Here is a 12,878-nt window from a genome sequence, read left to right as displayed (position 1 = left end):
TACCATAATAGTTGGAGACTTCAATTTTCCACTCTCATCAATGGACAGAACATCTAGATAGAGAATCAATAAAGAAACAGAGAATTTGAATATTACAATAAATGAGCTATACTTAACAGATATTTATAGGACATTACACCCCACAACAGCAGGATACACCTTTTTCTCAAGTGCTCATGGATCATTCTCAAAACTAAACCAGGGTGGTGCGACTGTGGCTCAGTGGCAGAATTCTGTCTGTGGGGTCGAGACCCGCATCGATTCCAGTGCCTGCCCATGCAAAAATAAATAAATAAATAAAACACTAAACTGGACTGTTTTTGACTGGGCAGCTTTCTTCCTCCAGACACGCTCCACCCCACCCCACTCCTTTCCCCCTCTTCCCCAGGAGATGGAAGCCTGTGGGTCTGGGAGAAACCAAGGAAGGACACTTCAGAAAATTTGCTCCCTGTGTGAAAAAATCATAGCTGAGAGACATTTTGATCCTCTACATGCAAAAAACATACTTAGTAGAGAAGACACTGAAGAAGTTTCTTGCTACACATCAAGTAGAAAAAGGGCTAGAAAATTGTTAGACTACTTACAAGAAAATCCCAAAGGACTACATACACTGGTTCGGTCTTTTCTGGGAGAAAAAAAACAGACCTTTCTGATACGGAAGGTTACAGTTGATGTACGTAAACTTAGAAACGTAAAACTAAAATACCTGAAAGGACTAAAATGTAGCAGCTCTGATCCTCTTCCAGATAGAGCAACAAGCAACCTCTCTAGATCAAATTCAGATAGCAGTAATTTCTCTGAAAAAACTCAGAGCATCCACTATCATGTACCCTCCAAAAAGGAGATTCCAGCACGGCCCTTATTTTGGTTTCTTAATGCTGCCAGAATGCAATGTACCAGAGACAGTTTGGCTTTTATGAAGGGAGTTTAAGTCACAAGTGTGCAGTTCTAAGGCCATAAAAATGTTCAAACTAAGGCATCCAGATAAAGACAGCTTGACTCGAGAAAGGACCAGTGATGTCCAGGGTTCCTCTGTCAGCTGGGAAGGCATGTGACAATGTCTGCTAGCTTTCTCTCCAGGCTTCTCCTCTCAAATGCTTCCCCAGGAGCCATTTCTTTTTGCATCTCCAAACATCTCTGTGTCAGCTCTGAAGCTTTTCCCAAAATAGTTCTCTCTTAAAAGGCTCCAGTAAGCAACCTCATCTTGAATGGACAGAGACACATGTCCATGGAAATCACCTAATCAAAAGGTCCCACCCACAAATGGTGGGTTACATCTCCATGGAAACAACTAAATCAAAAAGATCCCATGCAACAATATAGAATCAGGATTAAAGAACTTGGCTTTTCTCGTATACACAACAGTTTCAAACCAGCACAGCCCCCCCTTTTTTGTTCTTATTGATTCTCTCTGAATTTACCTGTTCTAGAAGTAGGCAGAACTGAAAATACCATCTTTTCTTCAACTATACTTCCTACCATGGGGTAGTTCCCATCAAAGCTGCAGTCAGAAGAGGAAAGAACTTGTGGAAACTCTAATGAGTTTCTTCCCTTAATATCATGTGCTCTTTCATGACAGTGACAGTTCATTTTGCTTTTTAATTCTTTTTTTTTTCATGAAAGCAAAAAATGTTTTATAGGATATGAATCTTTTTTATAAAATCTCTGTAATGACTTCACACTTGATATATGTATTTTTAAGAATTTCTAGAATTTTTCAGAATTAAAGAAGCATACTCAGACCACACATACTCTTTGAGACCAATGGAAGAAAGGTTTATTTGATCTGGAACTGAAATTTCCTGTAGTGCATAATCTAATTCACCTATCTCTATAACTCATTTGAACAACTGAAACACAGGTAGCACAGAATAAGAAAGAGGTCCTTTAATCCTGTATAGATTATTGTAATGCCTGGATGCATCCTAGAGTATATTAAGTAGATAATCAAAAAGTATTGGCAAAGTCCCCAGGGGGAGGGGAGAAAGAATATGGAACTATTAAACCTTACCATCAGGGAATCCCCTGATACTGTGTCAAACCTTAGGGATACCAAATTGATAGATCATATCCTTTATCTTAAGGCTTACTCTTGTGAAGCTTATGCATATAGTGGAGAAGCTCAGACTACCTATAGGAATGCCTAAGAGTTATTTCTGGAGGTCCTCTGTTGTTGCTCAGATGTGACCTCAGTCTCTCTAAGCCCAACTCTGTAAGTGAAATCATAGCACTCCCCCCTACATGGGACATGACATCCAGGGGTGAAAGTCTCCCTGGTGACATGGGAGATGACTCCCAGAGACGAATCCAGCCCTCGCATATGGTATCAACAATTCCATCCTGACCAAAAGTGGGAAAAGAAGTTTAACTGATAAAGTATCAGTGGCAAAGAGAGTTCAAATAGAGAGGCTACTCTTGAGGATGTTCCTACATAAGCTTCAGGTAGACCTTGCTACCTATTATAACCTGCCAACCCCCAACCAGGACCACTCCAGCCAATACTGAAGAGCACCTAGGGCAATATATAAGATTTCACAAGGGTTCCAGACACTAGAGTAACCTTCCAGAAACCTACAACCTACCCTGCTCCAAATAAGTCCTGAAACCCCAACCCAGCCTCTCCAGAACATCAGATATTTCCATCTCCCTACCCTCTATTAGTGACAGACTCTTCCAATGTAAAAAATTTAGAATTGCCAGAGCCCAAACACCCCTCAAGGGAGGTATGGAAATATCAAAGGTGATGGTGGAATTATATATAGAAGATAGGATTTAACAAATGAATATGAATGCTTAATCATTAAACTGATATCTCTTTTAATCTCAAGTATTTTAGAGCATCTAGAAGTAAAAACCTAAAATTGAAATGGTATCCCATGTCAAACTCTGAAATATGTTCTACAACCAATTGTGATACTGTGCTTTGAAATTTATAGCTTTTTTGTATATATGTTATTTTTCATTTACAAAAAGGAAAAAGGTCGATTGTGATGATAAGAAAAAATATTTAAATCCTTTAGTGTTGCTTCTTATGAAACGGAGTTCGAAGGATATTAAGGAATGACAAGAAAGAAAGAAAGAAAGACACAGACGGGTTTAGGGGGTCTAAAGCTTAACTTTAACAAACAACAGACAACTTTATTTTTAACCAGATCCTGCTTATATACTGCAGGGTGACAAAAGGTATGCATGCATTTCCTGGGGGAATAGAGTGCTTATCTTTCAGTGCTCTTTTCCTTCATACTTAACATAAGCATTTGGGATAAACATTCTCTTCCTCCCAGACTGTTCTACATAAAGCAGATAGCAATCTCCATAGTTTACTGCCGCCACCCCGAGGCCAGCTGCTCCCGACAAATTCTGCAGGTCTTGTTTTAACCCTTGGCTCCTAAACTCTAGCCTCCTATATTCTGGAGCAGCTAGAAGGAAAAATATGAGAGGATCAAATGGTAGCCCATGACAGATTCTGGGATCTGTTCTATAATTTGTTGAAGAATGCTTTGAAAACAATTACTTTTTTATTTCTTTGCTCTGTATACATGTTATACACAATAAAATTTTTTTTTAAAAAAAGGAAAGAAGAGGCACAAAGAATCCTATATATATAGGGGTGATATTTCTGGCAAAGTTTAAAGACTGTTGCTAAGAATGTGAAAATTTAGAAAAGGAAATGGACTGAAGCATAAGACTTTAAAGAAAAGGACAGATGTAAAATGAAGATAATTATGAATAAAGAAGCATACTCGGATAGCTAAATGTAAATCATAGTGATCATATATTTTCCAGTATTTTCTACTTTTTCATTTTTGGAGTATTTTAGTGTTTTCAGTGCATGTTTTAAGACTAATTTTAATAGGGAACATGTTGCACGAAAGGCAACATGATATTTGTGACCTCTTAATTTATAGGCTCAGATTCACAAACAACACAGACTTCAGTGATTAAAAAAAACAGAATTTATTAGTAAAGTAATTAAAAGATTATTAGAAATAAGACATCGCTACTTCACCAGACAGGGCAGCACCAACAGCCAAAGAGGAGTGCTGGGGAATCCTGGAGATGACATTTTCAGGGTCCGACTAGACAAGTCCTGAGCAAAGTATCCTCCTCTCCTCTCAGATAGGATTCTCTCTCTCTCTATCTCTCTCTCATGAGATTCTCCTTCTCCTTCTTCTTCCTCCTTCCTCTAACTGCTTGCATACACAACAGTGGCCAAATTCCAATTAGCTTATGTGACCGGGCCCAGTTTGGTCCTCTGGGAACTGGCTAGGGACCTAGAGGAGTTTCCTGGGACCCAGATAACTTTATCAAAGTATACCTCCTTCTGGGAGGATAGCAAGTCCTCCCTTCCCAGCTGGAGTGTGTGCACATTTCAACAATTTATTACCAAGGTCATGCAATGGCAACATTAGTTGAACAGAACAGAGTCTACAAATTTATCTTTCCCTTACATTCAACCCTTAGAGTCTGATCTGTTCACAATGTAAGCCATGGTCATTTTTGGTAAATTTAGTTTACACACATATTTTCTTTTAAATATAAGGCAAAGCATTAAAATATCTTATATAGGATTTACATGATTTGAACTTTACTTAGCTGATACATCAAGAGTATAAGAGATTAAGCCACTGGTCTGGAGCAAGAAAAGAAACATCACCCAGCCAGTCCAGTATTCCTGTTTAAATTAAAGATGCTATTTTATCGACCAATGTTATTAATATAGAATGCCAAGTAGTGCACATTTCAACAATTTTGTACCAAGGTCACGCAATGGCAACATCAGTTGAACAGCACAGACTCTACAAATCTATCTTTCCCTTACAGAACATTTCTCTATTTGAGTATAAACTTTTAGGCTGAAACATTTCTTCTCGGTGCATTTGTATTAGAAATTTTCAAGGTCTAGCAGTCCTTTCCAACCATTGGGCAGTAAAGTTTCAGGATTCAGCTACTGAATTCCTCTTCAGTTAGAAAGCCAGTCACCATCATTGACTGGGAAAACTACCTGTATACAGAAATGACTACATTTCCCAATTCATAAGTTTACAGGCACTTCCAGAGTTCCCTTCTAATGCTGGAAAAACACCTACCTGGTGGAGTCTGGTCCATCTAAAATCTCAATTTGCCAAAATTTACTTCTTATTAACCTTACGATAAATACTGCTTTCTTGTGATTTTCGAATTCTTTGCTTTATCACTTTCACTCCTCAAGAAAATATATTGATATAAACCTATTACTATATGTAATTTGATGGTTTTTTTTAAAATATTGTTTGGTACTTTTCATTCTCTTTTAATAAGGACCATTGTGAAGTTGAAATAACTAGAACAAATTAGGTATTTCTTTGGATGACAGTTCTATTTTTAATACTATTTGGAAAAAGCAGGCCATTACCTAGAATTTGTCTTTTTTTGTTATGTAACCAATTTTATGAATGTATCAATCTTATGCTCTTGTTATTTTCATTTAAATTATAATTCTACCTATTTCCTAATGTCAGTTTCATATATATTTCTCTTAATAATTGCAAAAAGCTGGCATGGAAATTTGTTAATGAAAATGAAATAAAATTTGCCAAATAAAAAGTTTTCAAAAATGTTAAAAAAACCAAAACTAAACCTGGAGACTTCTGGCAAGAATAGGAGAGGCTGAGTTCACCCCGGCTGTATACAACAAAGAAAGATGTGATACAAAAATGACCGGGACAGTGGTTCCAGGGTGCCCAGTATTACAGAGGGTGTTCTCCCCTACATAGGGAGGCCCTCTGAGAAAAACTGGAGAAATTGGGACTGAGAGAATGGTGGTAGTCACAGCTCTGCCTACCCCTGCAGCTGGACTGGGAAGATCTTCCCTTTGGTTCTGTAGCTGGGAGTTCCCGTGGTGAACTTGGAAGATAATAGACGTGCATTTCCTGTGCACAGACTCCACTTAGTCAAGGCAGAGTGTCTAGTCCCTGCCCCTGTGAAATACTGCTGTGGGCATTTGTTTTTTTAGCAAAAACTGGGCACCCTTCCCTGGGGACGAGGGGGAGACGCATAGTGATGCCAGTCCAGCACCCAACCAGTGAAAAAAGACTTGTTTCCCCCTTTTCAGGGACTAGAGACTACAGTTGTGTGCCAAGGATGGAGGGGTGAGGCCAAGGAAGCTGGTCGAGCTGAGTGCTATGACTGATTGAAGACACTGTACCAATGCCCTGTCTACAACAGATCATGAAGCATGTGAAGATCCAGGCATATATGGCTCATCCAAATGACCAAATTATATTACCTGTGGGCACACAGAATTTGGAACAACTAATTAAGATTGTTCATAATGGCATAAAGGATATGAAGAAGACACTGGGGGAAAAAAGACACTGGAGGAACATAAACAAGAATTTGAAAGAATAGAAAAATATCAGATATAACAGAGATAAAAGATACCGCAGACCAAATTAAAAATATATTAGAGACTCATAACAGTGGACTTCAAGAGGCAGAAGAAAGAATAGGTGAATTAGAAGACAGGACAATTGAACATTCAAAAGAACAAATGGTAAGAAAAATGGAAAAAATGCAACTTGATCTCGGGGAAATGACAGACACCATGAAGTACACAAATATAAGAATTATTGGTGTCCTAGAAGGAGAAAAGAAGAGCAAAGGGATAGAAAGTCTAGTTGAAGATATAATGGGAGGAAACTTCCCAACTCTTATAAAAGACATAAACAAGCCCAATGAATCCCAAATAGAATAAATCCAAATAGGCTTACTCCAAGACATATACTTATCAGAATGTCAAATCATGAAGAGAAGCAAAAAGTTATCAAAGCGTAAGAGAAAAGAGATTTATTACATTCAAGGGAAAACATATAAGACTGAGTTCAGACTACTTAACAGGCACCGTGGAGGCAAGATGGCAGTGGTCTGAAAAATTTAAGATTCTGAACAAGAAAGACTTCCAGCCAAGAATTCTTTACTCTGCCAAGTGTTGGGCAAAATTGAGAGAGAGAGATCAAAATTTTTATAGATATACAATGGGTGTGAGATTTGCCTATAAGAGACTTGCCCTACAAGAAATATTAAAGGGAGCTCTGGTGACTGAAAAAAGACAGAGAGGAAGGTCAGGAGGATAGTACAGAATTGAAGAGTATTAGCAAGGATAACAAAGAATAAAAAGTGAGAGCAGGAAAAGAATATACAGGTCTGACAAAAACTTTGGCAGGTATAGTAATATTAGATAAAATAGATACTTAAATGAAAAACTTGAAAATGTTCAGTAACATAGGTCACTACTATAACAAAGTTGATATCTGTAATAGCTTTCTACTTGATATTTTGAGAATGTACATAGTTTTGATAGCTAATCAAATGATATTTAAGGTAGTGTATAATATTTAGAGTTTAAGAAACTCTGATATCTGTATCTATAGATCTTTTCTTTGCTTTCTTTAATTTTAAATCGGTTTATGATGAACATGTACAAATACAGGCTTTACAATGGTTATTTAAATATGCCTATGGATAAGCTAACTAAGATATCCATTTTTGGTGGTTATGATTCTCATGTGTTAATCGTAAAAACATTTATCTTTATGTTTTCCTGAAATTAAAAACAGGAAAATGTTCGGCAACATAGGTAATTACTATAGCAAAATTGATATTAGTAATAACCTTCTACTTGATATTTAGAGAATGTACACAGTTGTGAAAACTAATTAAACAGTATTTAAGATAGTTGTTCTAGTTTGCTAGCTGCCAGAATGCAATATACCAGAAACGGAATGGCTTTTAAAAAGGAGGAGTTTATTGAGTTGCAAGTTTATAGTTCTAAGGCCATAAAAATGTCCTAATTAAAGGAGTCTATAAAAATGTCCAGTCTAAGGCATCCAGAAAAAGATACCTTTGCTTAAGAAGGCCGATGAAGTTCAGGGTTTCTTTCTCAACTGAAAAGGCACATAGTGAACATGGTGACGTCTTCCAGCTTTCTCTCCAGGCTTCTTGCTTCATGAAGCTTCCCCAGGGATGTATTCCTTCTTCATCTCCAAAGGTCTCAGGTGATGCAGGCTCTTCACTTCGTGGTTCTTTCAAAAAAGCTTGCTTCTTTGAAAAGATTCCAGCAAACGAAAAGATTCCAGCTTACTAATCAAGACCCAAGTGGAATGGGTAGAGTCACATCTCCTTCTAATCAAAAGTTAATACCCACAATTGGGCGAGTCACATCTCTGTGGAGATAATCTAATCAACTTTCCAACACAGACTGCTGAATAGGGTTTAAGAGAAATGGTTGCTCCCACGAGATTGACTAGGATTAAAACATGCCTTTTCGAGGGTACATAAATTCTTTCAAATTGGCACAATAGTGTTTAATATTTAAGAATTTAAGAAACTCTGGTATTTGTATCTGTAGATTTTTTCTTTGCTTTAATTTTAAATTGGTTTATGAAACACTTGTACAAACACAGGCTTTACAATGATTATTTAGATATTTATTTAAATATTCCTATAGATAAGCTAACTAAGATCTATCCATTTTTGGTGGTTCTAAGTGTATTGTTTGTTTTCTTAAAAATATTTAAATAAAGACAACTAAATTTGTTGTGGTGGTTTGGTGTATGCATCCCAGGAAAAACACATTCTTAAATCTCATTCATACTTGTGGATGTGAATCCATTCTAAGTAGGAACTTTTGATGAAGCGAGTTCAATTAAGGTGTGGCCATCTTATGCAGGATAGGTCTTAATCGTATTACTGGGGTCTTTTATAAATGGAGTGAAATTCAAACAAAGAGAGAGGAAGCCAAGGAAGCAAGAAGATCAAATCAACAAAACCTGGAAGAGAAGGGAGAGACTAGCAGATGCCACCAAGTGTGTTGCCATGTAGTATAGGAAGAACCAAGGATTGCCAGCAGCTAGTCTTTAGGAATAAATCGTCATCTTGATGATGCTTTGATTTGGACATTTTCTTCACCTTAAAAATGTAAGCTAATAGAAAAATTTAAAAAAAAGAATATAATTAAAAAAAAAAGTAAGCCAATGACTTCCCATTGTTCAGGCCAAACTATTCAATGGTATTTGCTTTAAGCAGCCTAGGAAACTAAAACGCCTGCTTGCAGTAAAAGATAAAATAAAAGTTGTAGACAATTCAACAGGAGTTGGCAAACTTTTTCCATAAAGGGTAACAGATATTAAATATATTAGGCTTAGAGAGCCATATCATCTCTGTGCTGACTACACAATTCTGCCATTGTAGCATAAAAGCAGCCAGAGATTATAAACAAATGACTGTGTCTGGGTCCCAATAAAACTTTATTTTTAGAATAGGCAGCAGGCTGGATTTAGTTTGAGGGCTGTAGTTTTCACTCCTGCCCAACACCAATATAAACACATGGCCACAGAAAGATTTATTCAAAACAGTTTTGATCAAACAAGCCAAAAAAGAGGAAAGAAAACCCAAATGCCCATTAACAAATGGATGGGTAAGCCAATTGTAGTATATCCATATAACAAAATATTTTTCGGAAGTGAAAAAGAATGAAGTACTGATAAATGCACAAACACAGATGAATGTTTAAAACTTTATTTCATTTATATAAATCCTAAAAAAAGTCAAATTTAATCCACAGCAACAGAAAGCAGATCAGTGATTGGAATCAGTGGTAGGGAAAGGGCTTACTGGGAAGGGGGACAAGGGGTGGTCAAAAAGTTCTGCATATTGACTGCGCTGATGGTTACACAGGTACATGCATTTGTCAAATCTCATTGAATGCGTTATGCACAATGTAAGTAGATTCTATTGCCATGCGACACTCATAAAAGGGACATTAAGGAAAGGTCCAGATCAAGGTATAGACTGGGCAATGAAACCCAGCCCAAGCTCCTCTCAACAGACGTGGGATTGCACTTTCTAGTTTGCGGAAAGGCCAAGCAAAGGCACTACAGCAGAATCATCTACACCTGCACAATACAGAGCCCTTGCACCAAGGATCAAATAAGAAAATAAAATAAAACTTCTAAATTTAGAGAAACTGTAATTTGGACGATATAGAGGAAGCCACAGCCAAGTTAGTGGAAATAGAAGAAAATCAAATCAATAACCTTTTATAAAAAATAAGCATTAAAAAAAACATGCAAAACATTTTGTTCAGTTCACAACATCGGGGTAAAGTCATGACTGCTTCGATTTGCTGAAGCTGCTGGAATCCACTATTCCAGAGATGGACTGGGGTTTACAAAGGGGATTTATTGGGTTACAAATGTACAGTTCTAAGGCCATGAAAATGTTCAAATCAAGGCACACTTCCTCTGAGGAAAGGCTGCTGGCATCAGGGGTTCCTCCCTGACCTGGGAAGGCCCCTGCGGACGTTTGCGGACCCCTCTGTCCTGATTCCGGTCTCCCTCTCCCTCAGCTCTAAGGACTCCAGTCAAGGATGAAGACCCACCTGGAATTGGGTGGGTCATCTCCATGGAAACAGCCCAATCAAAAAGTCCTTCTCACACAGGTCTGCCCCCACCAGCGCGGATGAAAAAAGAACAGAGCCTTTTCCGGGGCACACGGCAGAGTCAAACCAGCACAGTGACATTTCGAAATAAAAGAATCTCTGCTCTATAACTCTCATAATGTAGATAAACTTTCTCCTCTTGTCACACGTCCGTCTCCTACAGCCGTGTCCATCTGTCCCGAGGACAGCGATCTGTCCCTCTAACAGTCCTCCCCAAACCCTCAGGCCAGGATTGCTTCCCCCTCAGGAGGCAGGAGGGGTCCCGCGCCCAGACCACCCCGAGCTGGGGGTGTCAGGTGAATGTCCGCCCATCTTTAGTAGAGGAGTAAAACCTGGGCAATTGTTCAGAAAACCTTACAAGACTTACTACCAAAGCACGACGAACTTTTCCTCTGGGAGCGGGCGGGGGCGCTCCGGCGTCTGAGGTGAGGGGAGGGAGCGGCAGTGCTCACGCCCTTTCGGGTCGGGAAGGTCCAGGGGTGGCGGCGAGCGCGAGAAGCAGGCGGGGCCGGGCCGCCCGGACCGCTGCGCCTGCGCGCCGCGGGACCACGTGACCCGCCTCCTCGGCCCGCGACGCATGCGCGTGGGACTCTCGTCTAGGCGGCTGTGGCGCCGGCGGCGGCTCCTGTGGTGGCTGTGGGGACCGAGGCGGTGCAAGTGCCATCTTTGGCTAGATTTGGACCACGCTTCGGCTCATGGCATTGAGTGGCATCCATCGTAAGGTCAGCTGGGGCGGGCTCCTTGGAATTGGCTCGTGGGGGTGATACTCGGGGCCGGAAGGGGCCTGTCTGCCCTCAGGCCGCGCTGGCGCCTCCCGCTCCGGCTCCATTTGAGGCCTGGCTTGGACTTGGCGTCCAGCTGTCCATTCCTTCCTCCTTCCCACCTGTTGGGTGGAGCAATAAGGTTTCTTTTCTTAGACCAAACGTTCGCCTGGACAGATGCCTTACATCGGGCGGGGAAGTGTGGGGCCCGCCTCCACCTGGATTTTGAAAGAGATTTAGAGGCAAAACCGAAGTCCTTGCTTCCCCAAGAGATGGAAACTGGTGTGGCTGGAACGAGTGGAAATGGAAGGAGCCTTTTACCAGCCGACAGAGCATTGGGAGAATATAAGGCTGATTTTATTGTTAAAACAAGTAGGCGCCTAGTGGGGCACGTCCCAGGTTTTGACTGTATAAGCAATGCGTTGGGACGCTGAGCCGCAGCATCCCAAAGATCGTCCAGAGCTTTCGGCAGGAAAGGACAGGAACAGAAAAACCAGACTTAAAAGATCCTAGTTGGATTTTTCTAAAGAAATCTAAGAATAGTGTTTACCGGTTGTAGCCAGAGACCAACACTAGTTAGGGTTTGCCAGTCTTATGCTTCAAAATCAGATCTTTTAAATTAAAGAATAGTACTACTTAATGTATTATTTATGTTACTGTAATACCGTATAGTTTTATGTCGATTAAAATGCTACCATTTAGTTTAATATTTATATCGCCTTCTCGTTGAGGACTTCAGGTTATTTGACAACTGATCAATCTGTTCAGAATACTTTCTTTTCTACAGCTTGAAATGTTAAAGCAAGTTTCATACAGGGAACTAGGAAGCTCTTGTTGGAACTTAAGTGCTTTGAGCTCCATAAGCTTAAGTGGATTGAAGGAAAACAGCAAATACTTCATTTTTGTTTTTGTTGTTACTGTTTATTTCCAGATTTATAACCTCATCCCAGAGTGTCAAAAGTTTGAACCTTCCCACTTGTTCACCCTGTGGTAGGGATAAAGTGGCTGAGAGGCATTCTATTAAAGAAGGCTAGATAGTGACCCTGACATAATTAGGGATTGACCAAAGATGGCTAATCTCATCCACAGTGAGAGTGGAAATGCAGAATTGTTTTTAGTCTCAGAATATTTTGTAATATTTTTACTTTCTCTCATAGTTGAATAAGAAAAAGGGTTGTATCAATCAGATGTTAAATATCGTGTTTTGTTTTGCTTTTTCAAGAGAAAGAACACAACCTCTTGTGGTATGTTAACAAATAAATGTAAGATTATTTTAATTTGGAAAAATAGCTAAAGAAGGAAGAAAGTAGTAGTACTTTTGGTCAACTGGTAATTTTCTTCAAAGACATGAAGATGGTGAAAAAAATTTGTGTTAAAAAAAATCATTCTACTTAGACTTTAAAAAATAGTGATTATAACAACTCCTTTTCTGCTAATAGCCTCTTCTTAAAGCAAAGTATGTGTGATTGCTTTGTGAATGAGGAGCGATTAAGTAACTCGCTCAAAGTTCCCTTTTTAGTCTTCAATTTGACCTTTCTGTGGATGAAGCAAAGTGATTTGTTGTCGATGTAAAGTTTGGAGTTGTAAACTCCTAACTTTCAGCCCTTAGTGATGATTGTAGATTTTTATATATTGCT

The 12,878-nt window shown here is 39.2% G+C and overlaps 1 protein-coding gene across 1 annotated transcript in view; it reads left to right on the top strand.

Moving 5' to 3' along the window:
- The first annotated feature begins 11,050 nt into the window (after positions 1-11,050).
- Positions 11,051-12,878, top strand: part of PRPF39 (pre-mRNA processing factor 39) — a 35,786-nt gene continuing 33,958 nt past the window's right edge. Inside the window, exon 1 of the mRNA XM_077126854.1 lies at positions 11,051-11,202. The gene's annotated coding sequence lies outside the window, so the exon portion shown is untranslated. The remainder of the gene's footprint in view (positions 11,203-12,878) is intronic.

Source organism: Tamandua tetradactyla, chromosome 14, assembly GCF_023851605.1.
Source record: "Tamandua tetradactyla isolate mTamTet1 chromosome 14, mTamTet1.pri, whole genome shotgun sequence".
In the NCBI taxonomy this organism is placed as follows: Eukaryota; Metazoa; Chordata; class Mammalia; order Pilosa; family Myrmecophagidae; genus Tamandua; species Tamandua tetradactyla.
This window is presented reverse-complemented; position numbering and strand designations above follow the sequence as displayed.